This window comes from Lontra canadensis, unplaced genomic scaffold (assembly GCF_010015895.1).
Source record: "Lontra canadensis isolate GAN:19392208 unplaced genomic scaffold, GSC_riverotter_1.0 scaffold12, whole genome shotgun sequence".
Taxonomy (NCBI): Eukaryota; Metazoa; Chordata; class Mammalia; order Carnivora; family Mustelidae; genus Lontra; species Lontra canadensis.
Window position 1 is genome coordinate 26,768,350 of NW_022631006.1, and position 18,824 is coordinate 26,787,173.

At 41.1% G+C, this 18,824-nt stretch overlaps 1 protein-coding gene across 2 annotated transcripts in view; it reads right to left on the bottom strand.

Moving 5' to 3' along the window:
* KATNBL1 (katanin regulatory subunit B1 like 1) overlaps positions 1-12,319 on the bottom strand; it is a 38,360-nt gene extending 26,041 nt beyond the window's left edge. Inside the window, exon 1 of one of the 2 annotated variants that reach the window (XM_032856926.1) lies at positions 12,198-12,319. The gene's annotated coding sequence lies outside the window, so the exon portion shown is untranslated. Of the gene's footprint in view, positions 1-5,490; positions 5,728-12,197 lie in introns of those variants that run through there. The other variant, XM_032856927.1, reaches the window with a different exon arrangement.
* Between the last annotated feature and the right edge of the window lie 6,505 nt (positions 12,320-18,824).

The following is an 18,824-nucleotide window of genomic DNA, read 5'->3' on the forward strand; positions in this document are numbered from 1 at the left end:
TGGGTGTCATGTCCTTGTTCTTTGGGTTAGAGGTAGTATTCCCTTTAACGACTGTAGATGCAGTCAACTTTGTCTCAAGAAGAGTAATGTGGAAGTGGGGGCAGGGGAGAGAGAGAAACAAAAACATGTGGGCAGGAAGTCTATGATCCTGTCTCTCCCTCTGTAACTCCACATCCCTAGATTTGGAGGCAGAAGGAAGTATGCTGCATAAAAGGAAAAAAAAAATCAGAAATAAACATGGATTAGGACGCCTGGGTACCTCAGTTGGTTAAGGGCCTGCCTTCAGCTCAGGCCATGCATAATCTCAAGGTCCTGGAATAGAGTCCCTCATCAGGGCTCCTTGCTTAGTGAGAGCCCTGCTTCTCCCTCTGCATGCCGCTCTTCCCTGCTTGTGCTCTCTCTGACAAATAAAATCTTTAGAAAATAATAAAAAATAAAATAAACATGGATAACAATGACCTCTCTCACATTAGAACATCCTAACAAACACTGAATGCTTCCACAGAGGTGAACCACACAGCTGGGGAACAGTAGAGAAACTTTTTTACTTTACGCTCCCTTTATACAAAATTTTGTCTTTCATACAAGTATTACCTGCTATAAAAACAAGTCAAATTAAAATTAAAAAATCACTAATAATTCAACCACCAATACTATTCTGGTGCTTCTCCTCTCATGCAGTTTAGTTTTTTGTTTGCTTGTTTTTTAAGATTTTATGTATGTATTTGACAGAGAGAGACTGAGAGTGAAAGCACAAGCAGGGGGAACTGCAGAAGGAGAAGGAGAAGCAGTCTTCCCACTGAGTAGGAAGCTGGATGCAGGGTTCAATCCGAGGATGCTGGGATCATGACCTGAGCTAAAGGCAGATGCTTAACCAACTGAGCCACCCAGGTGCCCCACCATGCAGTTTAGTTTTATAGGCTGCATTTTGTCATTAACATGGTTTTCCTACATATTAGAAAGTTTTTTTGAAAATGATTTAAATGACAATACTATTTTATCATAAGAATATTTTTATTTTTGCTATATCAGAAAATACTTTTTTTTAAAAGATTTTATTTATTTGACAGAGAGAGAGAGAGGTCACAAGTAGGCCGAGAGGCAGGCAGAGAGGGGGAAGCAGGCTCCCGGCTGAGCAGAGAAGCCCGCATGGGGCTCAATCCCAGGACCCTGAGATCATGACCTGAGTCAAAGGCAAAGGCTAAACCCACTGAGCCACTCAGGGGCCCATCAGAAAATACTTTAATAGACGTATATGTTTGTACAAAATTGATTATTTCCTCTAGATAAGTTTATTATTGGGTCAAAAATATGATTATATTCATATTCAAATATATGATAGAGGCCCTTTCATATAATGTGACTGGGAGTGGTAATTTTTTTTATTATCAGTCAAAAAATCATTTAAAATTGAAGATTCATTTAAAACAGAGATGTACACATGTACCTTAAAATAATGCATATGCATCATCTATGATTTCTACATTGGATTTCTTAAGTGGCCAAGAACTAATGCCACTCACAAAGCACTATCAGTACAAAAATTTTTTTTTTTAAAGATTTTATTTATTTGACAGAGAGAAAGATCACAAGTAGGAAGAGAAGCAGACAGAAAGAGGTGGGGGGAAGCATGCTCCCTGCTGAGCAGGCCCGATGTGGGGCTCGATCCAAGACCCTGGAATCATGACCTGAGCCAAAGGCAGAGGCTTAACCCACTGAGCCACCCAGGTGCCCCAGTACAAAATTCTAAATGACTATGGTTTTACTTCACATATCTTTAGCTTTGTAAGCTACACCTAAGTTGATACGAAGTTTTTGAGTCACACTTCCCTTCATCTAGTCTACCTAAACCATTCCAATTAGTTTTCATAGAAACAATTTTTTTTTTTTTAAGATTTTATGTATTTGACAGAGAGAGCAAGAGTATAAGCATGGGGAGTAGCACAGGGAGATGTAGGCTACCCAATGAGCAGGGAGCCTGATAAATATGAGTTTTGACCCCAGAACTCTGGGACCATGACCTGAGCTGAAGGCAGACACTTAACCAACCCCAAAACAATGCTTTTAAACTTCTATTTTAAACTGCTGCATTTACTGAACTAGGTAACTATGTAAGCCTGGCAAATGGGCAGATGGACAGCTGCCCTCCAATCCACACTCCTGCAGACCGAGGTGGGCAATGACCACTATCGGCACCCTTGATAACAGAAAATTCTGTATTATGAATTTTTACCCCAGAGAATTTGACAGACAATAAATAAGATTATGTTTTAGTTTGCATCTGGAAGAAGTAATATGAAGTTGTACTTTTCTTAGGTGATTAAACTGAAAGGACGAAGCCGTATGTTGTAACCAGGTGACACAAGTCCTAGAGTCAGATTCCCTGGGTTTGAGTCCCACTTTAACTGTTTAATAGTTATGTGACTAAAGGCAAATTACTTAACCTATTTCCATTTGTGAGGATTAAATAAAATAATCCATTTGCCACAATGTCTGGCACATGTTTAATCACTCTGTAAATGTTGGCTATCATTAAGTTACACATAAATATCACTGATGAAGCAGAAGGTGCAGAAAAGTATGTTACAACTTATGTAAAAACAAAATGTGTATGGGGGTGACTGCTGGTATATTCACTGAATATCTCTGAAAGGTTAAACAAGAAGAGAGGGTATGGCTTGGGGATGAGATAAGAGGGAGACTTTTCCCTTTTGGACTTCTTGAATTTTGTATCAAACGCAAGTATTATCTTTTAACTAAACTAAATGTAGTGATAGTAGGGTGCCTGGCTGGCTCAGTTGGTAGAGTGTGATTCTTGATCCTGAGGTTGTGAGTTCAAGCCCCAAGTTGAGTGTAGACATTACTTTAAAAGAAAATCTTTCCCCCTCCCCACCCCCATAACAGACTCTTAACTACAGAGAACAAGCTAAGGGTTACTGGAGAGGAGGTGGGTGGGGGAATGGGTTAAATGAGTGATGGGTATTAAGGAAGACACTTGTGATGAGCACTGAGTGTTGTATATAAGTGATGAATCACTAAATTCTACACCTGAAACTAATATTAAATTGTATGTTAACTGGAAGTCAAATAAAAATGATAAAAATATTTTTTAAAAAGTTATAAAATGTCTTCATAGTATAATATACTTCTCTTCTTAAATGGCCACACACCTGAATCTTTAGGAAGACTTAGGGCTTCTAAAGCCAAGTAGATGATTTTCTTATCATGTTTTGCTGAATATCTTATTCTCTCTGTTAAAATATTACAGTATTTTTCTGGAAACATTTATAGGGAGGAAAAATACTCTAAGCCTTTCTTACAGTCTTCTTAAACTTAGAAATGTACATAAATATATACATATATAAGACAACATTACCTTAAGGATCCCTTCTGACCCCCTGTTCAGCTACTAAAGGTACTTCTGATGCTTTCAAGATAGATAAGACACTATGTATGAAAGGATATTCCAATAAGATATACAATTCCAAAAAAGACAAGCTAATTAAACTAATTTTAATGTGCTCTCTTCATGATTTAGACTAAGGTTATCAATCTATAATACTTGTGCCTAATTTTGAAGTTGGTGGGGGGGGGGGCGACAACAAAGGGGAGTATACCCTAACACCTTAAAAGAAAGGGTAGACTACCCTTTGAGAATTAAATCAAAAGAAGATGATGCTAGGGTCCTTTTATAACAAGTTTTTAATCCTTCTTACATTCCAGCACTTGCAAGGATTACCACATATCCCTATCCATTACAGTGGTTTGTTACCACCATGTCCCCTGGGCTGAAATCAGAATTTATGTTGAAAATGCCCTCTTCTCTTAAGGAACATCCTTTTCCAACATATGAATCACACACTGCCTTAATGAGGTATAATGAAACCCGGTCTAAAACTTAACTGTAACCAAATCAAACATATTGACCTCATTTTTTAAAAAAAAAAAATGCCCCTCTCAATGTTTCCCCTCAACTCTGAACTCGTATCACCAACTGCCTGTGAGTAGCTCCATGTGTATGTCAGTTCCACAGTCAATAATTCTTGAACTTAACATACTGAAAAGAGAAACCTTAATATCCACCCTCTCAAATCTGATCTTTTCAACTGTTCCTAATTCAGTAAATAGAACCACCATCCTCCCAGCTGCTGAAAGCACCAAAGGATTCATTCTTATTTTCTCTTTTCATAAATTCCCTATCTCCAATCCACTGATTCTGCCTTTTTAATGTATTCCCAAACTATTCATTTCTCTCCATTTCTGTTACCACCATCCTAGACCAAACTACCATCATTTCTCTTTTGGACTATATTGGTTTCCTCCTAAATCCTCTAGCCACACTGGACTTCTATCCTTCAACATGCCAAGTTCATTTCCATTTTGTGGCCAAACCATTCCTTCTGCTTAAACATTCCCCCTATATACTCCCAGGGCTTCTAGCTCTCAGCTCAGATGTTACCCACCCAAGAACAGTTCCCTGATCACCCAATCAAGAATAACCCCAGGGCGCCTGGGTGGCTCAGTGGATTAAGCCGCTGCCTTCGGCTCAGGTCATGATCTCAGGGTCCTGGGATCGAGTCCCGCATTGGGCTCTCTGCTCGGCAGGGAGCCTGCTTCCCTCTCTCTCTCTCTGCCTGCCTCTCTGTCTGCTTGTGATCTCTGTCTGTCAAATAAATAAATAAAATCTTAAAAAAAAAAAAAAAAGAATAACCCCAACTTTACTTCCATTCTCTATACCAGTACCTTGTATTTTTCCCCCCTACAATAGCAATGATCAGTATCTGAAATTAGCTTGCTTATTTGCTAACTGTTCATATCCTCCCATAGACTGTGAGCTCCACTGACAGCAGAAATCATGTTCACTGCATCTAAAAAAGTGCTTGGCACATAACGATGCTTAATAAACAGCTGATGAATGAAGGAACCTATCTAAAGAAAGACAAAGTCAACCCTGAAAGATAATGGTCAGCTGGGAGTGAGGAGTCACAAAATGGTTAAAAATGTCAGTGGGACGCCTTGGTGGCTCAATGGGTTAAAGCCTCTGCCTTCGGCTGGGGTCATGGTCCCAGGGGTCCTGGGATCAAGCCCCACCTCTGGCGTTCTGCTCAGCAGGGAGCCTGCTTCCCTTCCTCTCTCTGCCTGCCTCTCTGCCTACTTGTGATCTCTGTCAAATAAACAAATAAAATATTTTTTAAAAATGTCAATGGGAGAGTATCTAACTGTGGTAAAATTAAAACTGTGCCATATTTCAATTCTCCTTTCACATATATGGTAAGTTTATACTTGCCCATCATCTTGAAGTTAGGTATGGTCATATGACTTGCTCTTGCCACTGAAATATAAACAGAAGCCTTTGAGAGCCACTTTGTGTGATTCACTACTATCACCATCCCTCTATTGTGGCAACTAGCAACAGGACAGAGATTCAGGTTCCATCTGTCCACATTCCTTAGCAAGGATAACATAGAGCACAGCCTCCAGGTAACTCACATGTAAGATGAATCAAGGAGAAATAAACCTTTGTTATTTGAAGCCACTGAGATTTGGGGGTTGTTACTGCAAAATAACACAGGCCATCCAGACTGAGAAACCATCCAAACAATGTTGTGGGCTACATAATAATGGAGTCAGTCTCACTAAGTAGTCAACTGATGCCACTGAATATACATAAGTAATTGCCTTCTGATTATTACTCAGTTTCCAAACAGATGTGCCAACAAGAAGAGAAAAAACTTTACATGGAGGTTATGAGTTATTGTCCTTTATGCTATTTTTCAGTAAATATTCCCCAAATAATGAATGCCACCCTATAAAGGCATACCTACCAGTCTCTCCTTACCCGGAAACAGGTGAGAATAACTGCGCTTTTTGTTTATTATCTACAGCAACTATTCAATAATTAAATAGTTACTGAGTTCAGATCATTGTGGAGGAAACAAACTAGAAAAGTAAACTGGATAAAATGTAAAAGTCCCTAGATATTGGGTCAGGAACCTGAACTTTAATTTTATAGACAAAATACACTTACTGAGAAGCTTTGTATAGAAATTATATGATTAAAAACTATTCTTGGGGCAACTGGCTGGCTCAGTCAAGTAGGAGGATATTCATCTCAGGGTTGTGAGTTTGAGCCCCACATTAGGTATAGAGATTACTTAAGTAAACTTTTTTTAATTAAAAAAAAAACTATTCTTGAAGATTATTTTATATGGCAGTTATAGAAATAGGATGACTGGAACAGGAATCCCAAGAGTACTAGTTTCCAACAGCTGTGCCATGAAAGGCCAAATTTTAATCAATCTCTATGATTTATTTTGGCTACAACACTAAACATATTGTTAATTATGGTACTAAGTAGTACAGGAAAGAAGCAAGGCCTAAGTTGTTGTTTTTTTTTTAAGATTTTACTTATTTTGGGGCGCCTGGGTGGCTCAGTTGGGTTAAAGCCTCTGCCTTCGGCTCAATTCATGTTCCCAGGATCCTGGGATCAAGCCCCATGTCGGGCTCTCTGCTCAGCAGGGAGCCTGCTTCCCTTCCTCTCTCTCTGCCTACCTCTGCCTACTTGTGATCTCCATAAATAAATAAAATCTTAAAAAAAAAAGATTTTATTTATTTGAGAGAGAGAGGGTGTGTGTGTGTAGGGGGAGGGACAGAGGGAGAAGCAGTAGGTGATGCCCCGCTGAACAGAGAGCTAGATGAGGCTGAAGACAGATGCTTAATGATCTGAGCCATTCAAAAGGCCCAGTAAGGCCCAGATTTTCGCAAATAAGAGTAAAAGGCACACTCAAAAGTCAAGGTAGCACTAAAGTAAGATCTGGTAATGGACAAAACTGTATTCTAAGTATGAGGGGCAATCAGGGCAGTAATTACTACAGGGTTCTGAAAGGCAACCAAGTGAGTAACGGATGCTTTACTATCTCTTGGGAGGTATTTTTATATTACAGAAATGACTGGGTTGTAATCAAGTTGGGTTGTATTCGGAGTTCTTTCAAACGACTTAGAGCATCTGTGCAGTACTCCAACAAGCTTGTCTTTCCTCAACAACAATCCATTCCTTTCATTCAACAAATATTAAGTACATGTTACAGGCTAATTACCATTCTTGGCATTGAGAAAACATGAGTGAACAAAACAATGATCCCTGCCCTACTGCAACTTATATGCTAGTGGCAGTTAAATTCCATTCTAAAATTTCTCCCCCAATCCTATTACATGGGCGTGGTTTTTACAAATGCTGTTGGAAGATATCATCTGATTAATGTATGCTAAGATGTGAAAGACTAATAGTCTCACCAGAGATAATTATCCTTGAAAAGTAAATACTTCACAGATTCACAGACTCTTAGAGCTGGGAAGGACCTTGAAGATAATCTCAATTTACAAATGAGATTAAGAGATCTGCCCAAGAACACTCAGTTACCAGTAGGAGAGCAAAACCTGGAACTGTGAGTTCCAGTATTAGTGTCTTTTCCACGTAATACCAAACGCCTGTTTTAAGATTATACCAGTGAGAAGAGATGCTAGAATGGGGATTCATGATTCATACATAGGTGATACGTTTCTGGATGAATGTTCAAGGCAAAAAAGAATTTCAGGCAGTGTGTAAACTTGAAATTTCGAGAGGTGGTTATAGGGGAAGCAAACTGGGAGTACATTTCAGAAGACTCTTTCCCCCATCTCTATCCTTATAATGCCACCAGAACAAAGAAAGGAAATACAAAATTTCTCCAAAGTTAATACATACTAGAGAAGATACCTGGACATGAGCACGAAGTAGTAAACACAGCATTTGAATCTAGCAAAGTCAAACTGTAACTTATCCAAGCTGAAAGTGTACGTTCCCAGTAAAGGTACCATTTGCATTCAGTTTAAGATGGTTTTTTTTTTCTTTTTAAAATTACTTTCCTAAATACATTTTTCAGAAAGTACCAAATTAACTGATATGGGTCATGAGTATAATCACTGATAAAACGGTAATGATTGATAAAACAAGGGTGATGTTATTATGAGGCACTAGGAAAGCATTTTTAAAGATAATTCCTCTTCCTCCAGAATGGTTACACTCACCTCTTGCTTATAAATTGTACTAATTTACACATTTGAAAACTAAACTCTCCCTTTAATCTCTCAAAGATTCATGAACAAGCAACATGAGCCTTATTTAGTATTCTAATAGAAACTGTACTTTAAAAAAACTTTCAAGACAAGAGAAAAATAAGACGTGCTAAGAATTGAAAAATCAGCTTTGTACCCCCCCCCCAAAAAAAAAGAACACCGAAGAAAGATTACTGATTTTAAGAATTTTATGAAAAGGGGTGCCTGGGTTGCTCAGTGGGTTAAGCCTCTACCCTCAGCTCAGGTCATGATCTCAGGGTCCTGGGATCGAGCCCCACATCAGACTCTCTGGTCAGCACGGAGCCTGCTTCCCCTCTTCTCTCTCTGCCTGCCTCTCTACTTGTGATCTCCATCAAATAAATAAATAAAATCTTAAAAAAAAAAATTCTTCTTTTAGGAAGAATGTAAACTGACAGGAACAAGGATCCTCATTAAAATCTCATTATGGGTGTCTGTGATGGCAGTTTCCATACCTAAGATAAAAATTATTATGAGAAACCCCCCGCAAAAAATTATGAGACTTCCAATTTATTTCCATAGCTCTGCCATTCTTTTAGTTTCTGAGGCTTAAAACCTTGAAGATGCCATAGACTTTTGCCCCTACTGTTTTCTATAGTCAGTCAGTCACCATATTCTGTATCTTGCTCAAAATGTCTCTTTTGAATAAAGCAAAATTTCCAATTTCAAAAGTACACACACATAACAAGGTCTGCGACCATTAAAAAGAGCATTTTTCAAGCAATGAGAAACAATCATATGACATTCTGATTTAAAAAAAAAAAAAAAAAAGGGGGGGGGGGGGGGCCTGGGTGGCTCAGGGGGTTAAAGCCTCTGCCTTCCGCTCAGATCATGGTCCCGGGATCCTAGGATCCAGCCCCGCAATGAGCTCTCTGCTCAGCAGAGAGCCTGCTTCCTCCTCTGTCTCTGCCTGCCTCTCTGCCTACTAGTGATCTCTGTCAAATAAATAAATAAAATCTTAAAAAAAAAAAAAAAAAGGCAGAACAATACAAACCCATAGGGGAAAAATGTATAATCCTAGTTTTACAGAGAGGAAAATAATTATCAGCATAAAAAATTTTTGAAAAAAACCACCACATGAAAATGTTAAAACAGTTGTTTTTTTTCCTGCTCGGGGTGGGGGTGGGAGGTTATAAGTGCTTTTAAATTTTTTCACACTCTCTACATTTCCAAAATTTCCTACAATGAACATGCATTATTTTCAAACTCAGAAAAAAATGTTATTTAAATAATTGTCTCATTTTACCATTACATGTCATTCTCACTGCCCTCATCCTATTTCCTTAGTCTCGCCTCCTCCCAGGACTCCAAAAACAGCCACCTTCTTGAGGTTTCTGAGCCAGCTTTCCCCAGCTTTAACATTACTTGTACTCATGCTCCTAACATTCATCATTCATACTTAAATAAAACACATGGAAGCAGAGGCTGGCCATAGAAACAATCAACTCACAACAGGATTTCTCAACCTTACTACCACCGACATTTGAGGTAATTATTTCTCAAGGAGGGGCTGTCTCATCGCAAGATGTTTAGCAGCAGCTTTCCTGGCCTCTATCTGCTAGATGCTGGAAGTACCTCCCCCAATTCTAGTCATGACACCGCCACATGTCCCTTGAGGGACAAAAAGTGTCGTCCCCAGTTGAGAGCCACTGATTTAAAAGTTTTAAACTTGCAAAACCATCTGTGTATATACACATATGTCAAACCTAAACTTCTTTCCCATATGTGTCATATACAATTATACTTATTCTCAGTCCTACCCAAATAATCTCATTTTTCTCAAAAGGAACTTTCCAAATAGATCAGGTCCACTGTTCCCTAGAAAAATCATTTCATTTCGCTCCCAAGTCTCTGAACACACTGTTTCCTCACTAAAATTCCTCATTCATGCTTCTATTCAATGCCCTACATCCATCCTTTAGTTGTTCTTTGCAGAAGCATTACTGTTCAGCCCATATACCCTCTGCATTAAACAACAATATTTTATATTGCTGTTGTTAATCTCATATCCCAAACTAAGGTCTGTTGCCCTAGCACATTTCTCTTGCATAAACAATTGCACCTGGGAACGCCTGGGTGGCTGAGTGGGTTCAAGCGGGTTCAAGCCTCTGCCTTCGGCTCAGGTCATGATCCCAGGGTCCTGGGATCGAGCCCCACATCAGGCTCTCTGCTTGGTAGGGAGCCTGCTTCCCCATCTCTCTCTCTGCCTGCCTCTCTGCCTACCTGTGATCTCTCTGTCAAATAAATAAATGAAATCTTTATATATAAAAAAAAAAAAAATTGCACCTAACACTTCTGGTCATAGAGACAATCAAAAGCTTGATAACTAATGAAGGAAATTTAAATGCTCTGCTATAAATCACTGTAAACTGCTGATTTCTTATATGATTTTGCTTTGAACCTTTATTTCTTGTCATGGAGCTAGAAGTATAATTATTCCAAGTACAGAGTAACCACTCAATAGTGAAACAGACTTAGAACAAAAACAATATATAATGGTATATTTTAAGGAATATATAGGTTTCAAACTGTTCTCTACACTTTGAAGAAATGATACAAAGGAATTAAAACTACAACACAAACATGAACTTTATGAACTCCATTTATCTTAAAATATCCAGCAGAATTTCTGCTCAGTGCACAAAACTTAAGTATGGTCAACAAGAGCAGAGAACTGAATTTAATAGTGTGTGAATGTATATATACAGAAACACATTTCACATATATTATATTCCCAGTTGAAGAAGTAAATAAAGAGCTCTGTAAACTAAAAAGACACACATGTAAAGAATGCAGTTAAAGAAGCATAGTTAAGGGGCACCTGGGTGGCTCAGTGGGTTAAGCCTCTGCCTTCAGCTCAGGTCATGATCTCAGGGTCCTGGGATGGAGCCCCACATCCGGCTCTCTGCTCAGCAGGGAGCCTGTTACCTCCCTCTCTCTGCCTGCCTCTCTGCCTACTTGTGATCTCTGTCTGTCAAATAAATAAATAAATAATCTTAAAAAAAAAAAAAAAAAAAGCATAGTTAAAAGCATGAAGCCAGCCTGCTTGAGTCCCAAATATATTAGCTGTGTATCCTTGTACGAGTTACTCAACTTCTCTGTGTCTGTTTCCTCCTTGTCCAAAAGGGGATAATAGTATCCGTCCCAAAGCAAAGCTCTCAAACAGTGTTTAGCATATATAAGTCCCAAAAGAAATATTTACCATTGTTATTATTACAATGCTAGCTATTAGCCAAGTAAAAGCCCCAATGTGTAACGTTCTGATTCAAGCCTGAAGCACGTTCAAACAAAACAGAATAAACCACTGACACAAGTTTAAGCTATTAGGTCGTCTAGGTTCTCAGAATTTTTGCTAGTGCTAAACTGATTACTACACAACTAATATTTGTTCCAGTTTTTTTTTTCTTTTAATCTGTAAAGAAACTGACATAGACACCTCTGTTTTCAAGGAGCTTTACAAGCCACAAGTAAACAACTGAACTCTTTGTTATCTCCATATTTAAGCCAATTTAAAAGCGTGGTAAAAGCCTAGGTACTGTTACAGAACAACTTTTCAGAAAATACAATGAGGTTTTTAAAGTTGCAGTCAGCAATTCTTATGCAGTTATGTCAAGTTTTTGTCCTGCTAAACAAAAGCTTATCTGTCAGGGAACCAACGACCCGGCAGAAAATAAGGAAATACCAAGGCCCGGCCTAGGCGGCTCGGGAAAACAGGTCCTTAAACAGATCGCCGCAGACGCGTTCCGTCCTTCCCCTTCCCGGCGTGCAGAAAGTCGGCCCCACCCGCAGATAAATTAAGTGACAGCTGGCCGCGTCCCTGCCTCTCCCGACCCGGACCCCCGCCGCCCGGATGCTCCACGCCGCAGCCGGGCAGGGGCTCCAGCTCCGAGGCCACGGCCTCGCCGCCCCGCCCCCGACCCCGCAGCCCGGCTGCCGGGCTCCGACCAGCGGAGGCCGCCGTGGGGCCTCAGGTGGGCCCAGGGCGCGTCCGGGCGCGACGAGACGCACGGCCTCCGCAGGGCAGCTGCGGGAGCCGGGCTTGCAGGAGCCCGGCCGTCACTTACCGGCGCCTCATGGTAGCGCGGCGCTTCAGCCCAGCCCCGGCACTAACCAACTGCGCTCGGTAGCCCAGAAGGTCCCTCGACTCCCGGGCCGAGCCCCACTGCGAGCCATTCAAACGCAGCCGCGCGCGCAGCCCGCCGGGATAGCTTCCCGAGGGGCGGCGGGGAGGGAAGTGGGGGAGGTCTGACCGGCCCCGCCCAACGCTGGCTCCGCCCTCCTCAGGTCTCGCAGGATCGAGGGAGGGGGAACAGGACGTGTGGCCCTCGTGCCCCCTGGTGGCCACGGGCGCGCGCGGTAGTCTTGCTATGGGGCGGCAAGTAGTGACTCTCCAGGAACTGACGGTGGACAAGGGGCAAAGAATGACCCTGAGCTAGTAACAGTCTGGTGAGGGAGACCGTGCTTTAAATGTTGTCCCAGGAGATGAAACAATCTGCTTTAAAAGTATGGTGTGGAGAGAGTTGTATTCATTCAGTCCCATTTAAAAGTACTAAGGCAAAGTATTTAAAGTCATGGACCCTAGAGCTATGTGACCTTGGGCAAGTCACATAAATTCCTGTGTGCTTTGGTTTGCCCATCTGTAAAATGGAGATTATAATAGTATCTGCCTCACAGGTGTGAGGATTAAATGAATTCATACATATAAAATGCTTTGAGGAATGTGTCTGGTATATGTATGGCAAGCACTATACCTTTTGTTAGCTATTATGGTTCGGTTCCTATATGCGTCAGACTCTATGTTAGACTCTGAAGAACACAAGAAATATGTATGATGCAAACCCTATCCTCAGGAAGCAAGCTCAAGCTCTTTGGTGTGGGAAACACTGGAATATGAGGTGAGGGTTGAGTCTGTCCCTCACCTACTTTGAATCACTGAGGAAAATTCTCTTCATCATAGTAGAGGCAGAGCATACCCATCTTCAAAGGTAAACCACTGGTCAAGGTTAACCAAATTGTGATAGGAACAAGATTGTCTCTGCTAGGCCTCTCGCCCCTTGCAGAAGCCAATCAAGTGGTTCATTTTTGATGAAACATTTCCTTTCTTCAATTACTACATTCCTTGACTCGTTTTTTTTAGACTCTTTTTTTTTTTTTAAACTCTCCAGGGCTTGCCTAGGCAATGGGTTACTTATGTTTGGTTCAACAGTATCTTTGAGGACCTACCATGTGCCAGGCTGACACTGTACCAGTTGCCATAGATAGCCTGGAGGAGCTCATGGTGGCTTGGACAAACAGGAAAAGAGATCATTCCAATACACTGTGGTGGGTGCGATGAGAAACTAAATGTTGTATATACTAAATTAGCATATAATACTAAATTAGTATATACTAAATGTTGTGGGAGCTCAGGGCAATGGGAGGCATGGTAGACAAACTAATCAGAACTAAGATGTCATTAGATGATAACAAACAGATTTTTCTTCTCTGGTAACTTAATGCAAAAAATTAAGTAAAGGTGAAAATTTGGGTCACTACTTGAGTTGGTGGGAGAAATCTTTTAAGATATATTTTGTGTAGGGATGCCTGGGTGGCTCAGTGGGTTAAGCCGCTGCCTTTGGCTCAGGTTATAATCCCAGTGTCCTGGGATCGAGTCCCGCATCGGGCTCCTTGATTAGCAGAGAGCCTGCCTCTCTCTCTGCCTCTGCCTGCCTCTCTGCCTGCTTGTGTGCTTTCTCTCTCTCTCTTTCTGACAAATAAATAAAATCTTTAAAAAAAAAAAAGATATATTTTGCGTAAGCGATGCCTTTGAGAGCCAAGCACAAGCAGGCACATGCCTATGTGTGGGGCCACACCTGTAACAGGTGGGACTATTGAGAGACTCCAGCAGGGTGCATGAGGGAAGGGAGCAGGAACCCTGGGTTCTAGGACTGTGCAACACAGAACATTCCTTGAGTTAGACTTCCACTAAGTAGATGTGCTCTTTTAAAGAAAATAAGAATTCAGCACACATGGGTGAAGTCACTTTTTATCAAGCTATTTCTTTATCACTCTCATCATAAACAGGAATTTCCTGATGACCCACAAAAAGGCATCGTGTGGGGCCCTCATCAGAAGAGGACAAAAAGAGTGTAAGACACAGTACTTTACCTCAAGGGAGGCTGGTTGATGAGAGAAGAAAATAATGGAGTCCTAGGACTCCAGGGAATCTGCTGTGTTAATATAGAAGGATCTCAGCTAAAACAAGGCCTCAGGTGGTTTGAGGCCAGAGGAGAATCCCGATATTCGCCTTTATAGAGCTTCTCAGGGCACAGTCTCTCAGGCAGTTTGTCCCTAGACTCTGGTTTTGAGGTTATACCAGCGATGGGCAGCCCTGACCCATAGATCTCATGTGGCTGCCAAGTGTCAACATAAGTTAAGGTGAAAATAAAGAAATTTGCCTTTGTATTGCTATGTTTGAAATATATACCATTTTAGGGGCGCCTGGGCGCCTGGGTGGCTCAGTGGGTTAAGCCTCTGCCTTCGGCTCAGATCATGATCTCAGGGTCCTGGGATCGAGCCCCGCATCGGGCTCTCTATTCAGCAGGGAGCCTGCTTCTCCCTCTCTCTCTGCCTGCCTCTCTGCCTACTTGTGATCTCTATCTGTCAAATAAATAAATAAAATCTTAAAAAATATATATATATATACCATTTTAGTGATGAGAATTCAGGTCAGTTTCCTTCATTGACACTTTTTAGTCGATCAAAATTGAATTTTTTTCCCTTGGAGCCCAGTCAATTTTTTTTTCCTCTTATAGATAAAAAATGATTTAAGAAAAAACAAAAGAGGGGCACCTGTCTGGTTCAGTTGGTAGAGCATGCAACTCTTGATCTCACGTTTGTGAGTTCAAGTCCCACATTGAGTGTAGAGACTACTTAAAAAAAAATATATATATATATATGTGTGTGTGTGTATTTTATATATATATACACATATATATACATACACAAAGTGCAGCCCATACATATTTTTATTATCCCTCCACCCATCCTTGTCCCTGCTTGCCCTCACCTTGAGCAGTCTTCAAGGGAATTTACTCCCCTGACTATTCTCTCATTCCTTCATTCTGAATACCTTCTCCACTCCTTGCATCTAAATGAACTGGAGGCTCAGGCAGCCTTTCTGCCCCCACCCCATCTGCCTTTCTCAGGGATATGAACGTCATTCAGGGTGTATAGAGCGGCATTGACCATAAACACCCATATGAAAAAAGAACTCTCATGCAAAGTCTTATGCCTCCTTCTAACCCATTGGGGAGGATCATGGGGGAGGATTTAAACCAGGCCTGAGAGGCTGGACAGGATTTTGACAAGCAGGGTACTCTGGACATTTTGGGGGCAGGGGAGGGAGTGCAAAGTAAGTTACTGTCTCTCCCAATCTGAGTGAGGGAGGTGGCTCTGCAGAGTATCGAGAGCAATGACTGAAAAGGTACGCAGTCACTTGACAGGTTGTGAAGATCTGGAATGATCAAGCAAAGGTTTTTGGGAAAGAAAAAAATCACTAGAAACCCTTAAAAGTCTATTACACATGCATAAGCACTATTTCCATTTGAATATGGGTTTTTTTCTGGTATTTTACTATGCAAATGTAGCTGTATCTAAGAACAGAAATGAGATTATATCCTACTTACAACTTTGTAAACTGCTTTTTTATGAGAAATATCATATCATATAAGCCAAACCATGCCAATTAATATAAATGTACATAGTAAAAATGGCAGTTAAGGGGCGCCTGGGTGGCCCAGTGGGTTAAGCCTGTGCCTTCAGCTCAGGTCATGATCTCTGGGTCCTGAGATCTGGCTTTCTGCTCAGTGGGGAGACTGCTTTCCCCTCTCTCTTTCCCTGCCTCTCTGCCTACTTGTGATCTCTTCCCTCTGTCAAATAAGTAAATAAAAATCTTTTTTAAAAAAATGGCAGTTAAAAAAAAGGCATAGGCATTGAGGGAGAAAGTGATGAAGTTAAATCACCGAGTTGCAAGATGGCTAGTGGGACGGAGGGAAGACTGACAGCAAGAATGTTAGGTATGAAAGTGTTGTGGTTCAGACCAGAGGTTCAGGAAGCTACAGCTTTTATGGTGGTGTGTGTTATTCTCATCAATGCAGACTGATGCCAGGTCTGATAAAGAACAATGCTTGAAAAGACCTAAATAAAAGACAGCAATAGTGCATCCATTCCTTAAGGAACCACATCCACTGCTCAGCCTCAGAGCCTTTGGAAAATTCCAGGCACTCAACTTTGGTAGTCAAAGTGGGGAAGTGGGAAGTCAGTCCTTTTTTTTCTGCTCCTCCCTTGCCCACCTTCCTGTGTAGACCGTAGAAGGAAGGAATGGTATTAGGGAACATTTCAGGTAAGGCCGTGGCAGTGGAATTTAGCAAATCTTACTTGTAGTTTACGAGATTCAGGATTATTTCAATCACCACCACAGTACGGATGCCCTTGATGGTGCAGAAGCAGCCTGTTTTTTTGTGGGGTGGAGGGCGGGAGTGGTGGAGATGGTTGATTGGGAGGGGATCCTTCTGTTAAGACGGTCTCTGAGGCAGCTCTCTATTACACCTCTACAGATGGAAAGCAGGTGACGATATTCACTATTTATAGATTTTCAAATCTGCATCCCAGGAGACCATTCCCCTTCTTCTCCCAGCAGATTTCCTGCAATCAGGGTACACTGTCATCAAGTAGAAGACGGTAGGGAGCAGCGTGTTAGAGCAGAAAGAACACTAGCTTTGGAGCCAAGCTCATCTCTATCAGAAGCCTGGATCCCTGCTTTTGGGCCTTTTCTACTTCATTTTTACCTGAGCTGCGCAGTGGGGATAATAACATTGTTCTTCTAAGGGTTGTTTGGGAAGTAGGGTAACCTTGGTAAAACATGTCAGTAGACTCTGGTTCAGTGATCTCTCTACAAACCACCTCCCCTTTACCTGTTCAGTGATTTTTCTGAGAGAAAAATGTATGGTTGGGCACTGCCTTGGAAAGCAGAGCCCTGGAATGACACCAGCTTTAGGAGGGGGGCCAGTGGTGGGAAGACAGACTCACTGTGGTGCTGACGGCCTGGTACTCAGTACATGGCATCTGAACCCTATGGCCATATGCAACACAAACCCAGCCGAGCTGTTGCTTAGGGGATTCATGACTACTGGGGCCTCATAACAAACAGGCTCATGCAGAGGAGTTCAAGGGCTGGGGGCAGGCAAGAAAGCAATGAAATGGGCAGGACAGCAGTTATAAGAAGAAAGATAACGTCTATGGAAAGGAGACTTGGGAGAGCAAAGCAGATGCCAGCCTCGAGAGACGGGCTCGTGTTCCTACTCCAAATTAGCTATGTTCTTCACAACACCGGTTCTATAAGAGGTTGATAGATTGGAAAAAAAGGAGGAAAAAAGAAAAAGGAAAAAAAAAGGCTTCCTTGGCCACAAAGTTTGGTAACTTTGGATTAAACAAATATTAAGCAAATATTTATTTACTGTAGTACTTCTCAGTCTTTAAAATACGGACATCATTTGTAAATCTCTAAAAGAAAGATGTATACAGTGTTGCCCAAACGTACCCAAACTCTGAATCCTTTAAAAGGGAGAAAACAAATATTGTAAAGAATGACTCCCATCTAAAAAGAGTAGCGGGGCTAGCGTGGGCCCTGGGGGATGGGGTGTATCTCCACCTATGGGCTGGGTGGAGAGGAGTGTGGAAGTTGGGTGGGTGCCTCATGATCGGTCAGGGCTGGATGCAGCGACAGAGCCTGAACATCTGGCTAGAGCTATAAAAGATGAATTAAAAAAAAAAACTGAAATAAAGAATAAGCCATAACTTTTTTTCTTTGCCTTTTTAAAAAGTGAAAACATGGCAGGGCACCTGGGTGTCTCCGTCAGTTAAGTGCCTGACTTTGACTTGGGTCACTTGGGGTGGTCTCCTGGTTACTTTGGCTTGGTCTCTTGGGGTTTTGGGGTGGAATCCTGTGTGGGGCTCCATGCTCAGCGGGGAATCTGCTTTGAGAATCTCTCCCTCTGCCCCTCTACCCCACTCGTGCTTGCTTTTTCTCTCTCAAATAAATAAAAATCTTAAAAAAAATAACAAAACTATGGCTCTTCATGAAACAGCATGTTATAAAACAGTATGCTAAGTAAGCCTAAATATAAATCAAGAAAGTCTGGAAGAGTCTATATCAAAATGTCCATGGGGAAAATTTTTTTATTTTTGCATGCTACAGTTTGTCATCTTTTTTTACTGAACTGTATTTTCCATTTTATATAATAAATGTCCTTCTTTCATAATTAATTTGTAAAAATCACTTTACTAAATGAACCAATCATAAGCAATTAGGATATTGAACAAAAATTTTGTGCAAGTTTTTGAAAATTTAGAGTTTAATTTGAAGCTTTGGTGATATTATTGTATTACTTGTTTTTTGTGTGTTTTTTTTTTCCACTTAAGCTAACTCTGGTTAGCTTGATTCATTTGAATGGACTCCTTTCAGAAAGAAACTTACATCCTTTTCCTACAGCTGTTGTAATGAAGTATCAGAATCTTGGTGGCTCAAAACAACAGAAATATAGTCATTCTAAGTTCTGGAGACCAGAAGACCAAAATCAAGACATTGCAGGGACATGTTCTCTCTGCTGGCTCTAGGGAGGAACATTGGCTGCCCTCTTCCTAGCTTCTGA